This window comes from Gallinula chloropus (genome assembly GCF_964237585.1).
Source record: "Gallinula chloropus genome assembly, chromosome: 3".
In the NCBI taxonomy this organism is placed as follows: Eukaryota; Metazoa; Chordata; class Aves; order Gruiformes; family Rallidae; genus Gallinula; species Gallinula chloropus.
Genome location: NC_140087.1, coordinates 48,338,207 through 48,344,508, shown reverse-complemented (window position 1 = coordinate 48,344,508; position 6,302 = coordinate 48,338,207).

Genomic DNA, 6,302 nt, shown 5'->3' with positions numbered 1-6,302 from the left:
GAGACACAGAGAGAGAGAGTGACAGAGAGAGAGACACAGAGAGAGAGTGACACACAGAGAGAGACACACACAGAGAGAGAGAGACACAGAGAGAGAGACAGACAGACAGAGAGCGCCGTGGCGGTGGTCGCGATCCTCTGCTGCGACAGCTCCGCTCCCGAGGAGGGTTAACCCAGAGGGGCTCCGCTGCCGCGCTGAGCGGTACGCGGGTTTCGGGGCGGATTCCTGCCCTCAGGCCGCTGAAGGGCCGGTGGCTCGCAGCCTGCGCGGCGCTGAGGGAAACTTGGCTCTGCGTGCGCGGAGTTGTGGGCGCTGCGCCCGCGGTAAAGCGGTGCAGCCCGGAGAGGCGAGCTACAGCCAGGCGAACCCTATCCCAATGTCTGCTGCGCTGCGGAGAGGCTTTTGAGGGAGGAAAACCGCGGAGCTGTGTTTTAAGATAGTGCTGTGACTACTGCTGCTGAGGCTCTGGAACGTGCGGACAACCCACCTTGCTACACCCTCCTCTGAGGTGTAGAGAGTGATAAGGTTTCCCTTCAGCCTTCTTTTCTCCAGGCTGGACAGCCCCAGTTCCCTCAGCCCCTCCTCACAACGCTTGTGCTCTCGGACCTTCCCCAGCTTCACTGCACTTAAGTACCTCGATATATTTTTTGAAGCCACCTCCTGTAACACAGCCCTGCCTTTGGACTTCTAATGGTCGACTCCATTGTCCAGTGACAGCAGTTACAGTGGTTAAAAATGTTCTTTTTATTTCATCGGTTTTGTGAAACACACCAGCAGACTGACCTGACCCTGGTTGGGAGAGCAGCCTTTGGCCTGTGGATCGACTGAGATCAGTAAGAAATGGTCATTAGAATTAATCTGCTTCCCATCTGCTCTGGATAAAATTTATGTTGGCTCTGGTTCCTGTGCCTTTGCAGAACACGTGATCTCATCATGGACAAAATTTTTGTTTCCCAGATTTGAGTGCATCTGGTCCTTGTAGGACACAGTATCATTAATGTAATTAAGAACAGCTATCAGACCGGACAGGTATTCCATGAGACACATGTTTATCGCCTGAGGCTTGCTCAGTCTAAGCTGTAATGAAGAAATTTCTTCCAGTATAACGAAGTAGTTTGGGGAACAATTTAAAAAATAAACCAACAAACCCATCTGCAGTTAAACTCCCATATGTAAACTCTCCACACACTGTGGCTGCTGTGTTCACTCAAGTTTAACCAGGAAAGTAGAAGTCAGGTGAACCACATTTTATCTGTATGATATGCTCCACAAATACAAAACTGTTTGGTTACTCTGTTATCACCATCTCAACCAGGCTTTTTGATTATTTCACATCTTAGGGTATTTCTTCCCAGAAGAGGCCAAGTTAGCTGTAAGAAATTGCACTTCTACAGTTCAGAGACAAGAAATACCACAATTAGTAGCACAGCTGTTACTAGTATTCTGCATATAACAAAACCAGGTCTTCAAGGAGGTTTTACAGCTGAGGCAAGTCTAGAAATCTCTAAAATGAGATTTGAAAATAGTATACAATACAAGAAAGAACATGCTGCACTTAGAATGTATATCTGGAGAAAAAAAAAAGTGGAGCCTTCAAAAGTATCTGGTGAAAACAATGCATGTTGCTTGTTAGGTTGTTTGCAGGCTCCTGAAATTCCCACTTCTTTTCTAGCTACACCAGAGCACCGAGGAATCCCTCAGGACTGTTGAGAGACGGATTTTAGTTCGTTTGTGTCCTTCAGCACTCACCACCACACATTACTTGACCTGTTATGGAAGGTTGTGTAACCCTCCTTGCTGTCTGTTCAGGAGCCACACACCCCCCCGTAGGAAACAGGCTGGATTCCATGAGTTCACAGAGTATTTGGAAACCTCCAGATAAAGATGGCTTGAGTGGAAAAAAAACAACCCACCAACAAGCAGTCAACCAAACCAACCACCCAACTTTAATTTTTCTCACTTTTCTCTTGCAAACTGAGAACATTAAAATACAGGAAGGAGGAGATTGCCATAGAAATATGCCCACAGCTGACAGCAGACAGGGTGCCTTGTCCCACGCCACCTTGGTGGGCTGGGATTAGATTTCTCTCACATACTTCAGACCAGGACGTGCTGCCAAACCCATAATCTCTGCAGATTTCAGCACGGTGAGTGCTGGTGTATCGGGCTATTGCTTCTTCACTGAATCTACCTGAGCATTTCCTCTATGAGAACACAAGTCTATAGCTATATGCAGAAGTGCTAATTAAGTATTCCAGTGGCTCGGGCTCTACCTCCAAGTAGTAGCATTTCAGACAAAGAGAAATACTGGATAATTAACCCAGACAGACAGCAGCGGTGCCTTTCTATCCCAAGGAACTGACACTTGACAGGAGCAGCACTAGCTCCTAGGCTTCAGTCCAAAATGTTGGGGTGCTTTTTTTTCCTGATTGCTGCATTGATTTTTATGTGGTTTGCTTGCTTTAACTGTGATAGATACCCCTGTTGAAGGCAGGGGGTCATGGCTGGTTTTTGAGACTGTCCTAATGCTGCCAGATATGTAATATTAAAATTACTCTAATCCAACTTTTTTTTTTTTTTAATAAAAAGAAATCTTACTTTCAGGATGTAACTGTAAGAAGAGAAAGCCCCAGTAGCTGTTAGCAGTCCAGGCTCAGCCTCAAGACAATGGCTGGAAAGAAATGCAAACAGTAAGGAGATGGGGCTAAGTGAAGAATTTAGATTGCTGTCTCAAAATAAATAGCAGCAATCGCCCTCCCCCCATCAAAAGTACCTGTTTATTATCAAGAAAACTGCTCCAAATAGCTATTTTCAGCCATAGTAAGGCTAGGCTAAGAGGACAGGCATGCACTTTCACTTACAGCACATTTGTTTAGAGAAGTAGCACTTGTTTTTACATTAGTTTTAAGAACTTGAGTTGCGGCCTTTAGAAACTGAGGTCTTTACATACTTATTGTTCCAACACCTGGTGTACAAGACCTGATTTATTTTTTTAAACCAGGTGAAGGAAAGGGCTCTTTGTATCAGGCATTGATAAACAGACAAGGAAACAGTAAGCACAGGACAAATGCAACATTTTATTGTGAAGCTAAAGCTATGTGGCTGCTCATCATGCTTTTTTTCCATTGCTTAGTAATAATGTGGTAGTTAACATTTCAAAAAGCATTCTTAGAAAAACAACGAAACAAAAGTGCTTCAAAACAACAGAATACAAGAGCTAACCCCATCCCAGACTGGAGTCTTCCAATGGGTTTGAGGGCATTTGGGTTACAGTGTTTTATCTCCACCTTTGGTTTTTGGCACTTCAATCAGGATTTCTGACTAGCCCTTCACATGAATGAAAAACTGAATCATGGCAAAACCAGTTTGTGCATTTCCAGCCCCTCTGAGAGTTGTGAGAGTATTAAAGAGCTTCCTTCCCCACTCCTGGAGCTAAACCACCCTGCAGAACCAAGCAGCTACACCCTACCATCATAGAAGAATATGCCCCTATTTACCAGCTACAAAGAACATCAACCTTTTTCCTCAAAGCCACTTCACTGAACAGGATTTTCCGAAGCACCTCTTCCAGAAGGCAAGGGAAGTCTTACAGCAAACCAGAGCTGATCACCAGAGTTTCCAGACATCGTGTCAAGAACTTGCACATCAAAAGATCAAGTGCTGAAGAGCTCACAGTGTTTAAGCCAACATATTTAACCCACTGGAGGAGCATCTACCTTGCCAATTATTGCCAAACTCAGGAGGTAGTTAAGTGACAAAGCCATCAGTTTCCCCTCAGACAGTTAACCATTTACACAAGAAGCAGGAAAAACACAACACACGTTTCCCCATATTTCAGATGATTTTGTGCTTGTGGGAAGCGACAGTTTAAACTTCCTCATCCTGTGGAATTAGACTTGCAACATTTAAAAGAAAAAATATTGAAAGGAATATTTAAAGAAAAAATTCTAGAAGAAAACAGCCGATCCACTAGTCATCTGTCAGGATGACTATCAGATCATCCCAAGCATGAGAATTCACATGGGTGGGTAGGACAATGTCCTTCCAACGCTGGACAGCAACTCAAGAGAACCGAACAATCAAGCCAGCAGCTGCCTCCAGCTATCACAGCGATGTAACTAGCTGCATGCCCTACCTGCTTGCTACTTTTCCTTACATCTTTGATATCTGGTGAAAGTCCCCAGTACTAAAAGCATGACAAAAGCTTGTGGCTGTCACAGACAATGCAAATCTGTAACCTGCAATAGTGCTTCCCACCTCCTAAAAACCTGCCACGTGCAGGAGCAGCCCTGCAGCACTGGGGCACTAGGTCAGCATGTTGTAGGCACAACTGGGCATCGCCTGTGTCTTAGTGTAGGAAACCACTGTAGAATCTGGGGCACAAAGTTTCACCACAGGTAGCTGAGGAGGCCCAAAGCAGAACACTGCTCTCCAGATCAGTTGTGGAACACAGATCTGCATTCAATTTGCCTGTGCATCTGACTTCAGTGTTCCCAGTCTATCAGTTTCCCAAGATGGACTTTGCAGCAGTGCTAAAACCCACCTGTTTAGAATAGAAGTACTATTTATTCTACACCTGAAGGTAAGGTTAATTGTTTGAGTGCATTACATGTACAAAACCTGACATTTTAAAAACATTTGAGGGAATCAAACTATGAAATCAGCAATGGCCTCTAGCACAGTGACAACAGATTCCTTCTCAGCTCAGAGATCCCACTCTTCTCCATTTAAAGTGTAACTACCATGTGTATTAACCTACATACAGAATGTTGCAGGGCTGCGTTCTACAAAACTGTTTATTAGGAACCAGCTGCCTGAAGTAGAGTCAGTAAGATGTCTCAGGGCCAGAACCTCCATTTCCAACACACTGAACTCTGTGAAGTCCAAGGAACTAACAGGACAAAGGCTTGTATATGCACAAATATCCCAGTTTAAGGCTTATTTTTAATATTCAGTGTTGGTTTTGTCTTGGCAGCAAGAAGAGAACCTGAATGTGTTTGGTGTACTCTGCAAAAGAGTCAACAACATCGTTGTGGGAACGTTATTACACATGACAAAACCTTAAGAAGAAAGAGCATCCCACAGCACTTGAGTTTTTCCCTCCTGTTGTGCAACTGAAAGAAACAATCCACTGCCGGAGAATACACTGTTCTTCCAACACATAAAGACAAAAGGTGTGTTTCCTATTGAATAAAAAGAGGCAAAGCCATATGAAGGTTGCTAAAACAAAACCAGGGAGCTTGGCTGTTGGGGTTTTTTTGTCTCTCTCTAGTAACTGCTAAGTCAGTAAAACACACAGAGGGCCCAGCGAGCTGTTCCCTCATCAGCTCAAAAAAATGGGTCAGATCACTCAGTAGCAGCGGACAGATTCAGGGGGAGGGGGAAAAAAAAAGAGTGGTTTAGAGAGTTAATGTAATGCCAGTCTTTGCAAAGGTCATGTTCTGGGTTTGGATTGCAAGGGGGGATGGGGGTTGCTTCTACAAGAAGCAGCTAGAAGCTTTCCCTAGGCCCGACAGAGCCGGCTCAAGGCCAGACCCACCAAGGCCAAGCCCATCAGCAATGGTCACAGCGCTTCTGGAAATCATATTTAGGAGCAAAAAAAAGCCCAAGTGGCTGCTCTTTGCTGCCAGAAAAGGGAGTGAGAAGATGTAAGAGACTGCACAGACACCAGGGCCAGGGAAGAGGGTGGGGAGGAGGCCCCCCCAGATGCCAGAAAGATTCCCCTGCAGCCCCTGGAGAAACACATGGTTGAACAGGTGGCCCCCTGCAACCCACAGAAGATGATGGGAAGTAGAGATCCCAGCCACAGCCCATGGAGATAGAGGCCCATGCTGGAGCAGGTTTGCTCAGGGGAACTTGTGACTCCATGGAGGACCAGGCTGGAGCAACCTGGGCTTGAGAGACTAAGACACATTCTATGATTTATGATGGCACCCCATAGAAGTGACCCACGCTGGGGCAGCTGGTGAAGAGCTGAAGCCCTGTGCGAAAGGACTCACGTTGGAAAAATTCACAGAGGACCATCTGCTGTGAGTGGGATCCCATATGCTGGAGCACAGGAAGAAGGTGAGAAATCCTCTTCCTAGGAAGGAAGGACCAACAGAGACAACTTGTGATGAACTGACCCAAACCCCCATTCCCATCTCCCCCAGTACCACTTGGGTGGTGGGGAAGGGAGAGAAATCATGAATAAAGTTGAACCCAGGAAGAAGAAAGGGGCAAGAGGAGGGGTTTTAAGATTTGGGGAGTCTGGTGGTGGTAGTAGTAGAATAAATGCCTTTTATTCTGTGTTTTGCCTGTGA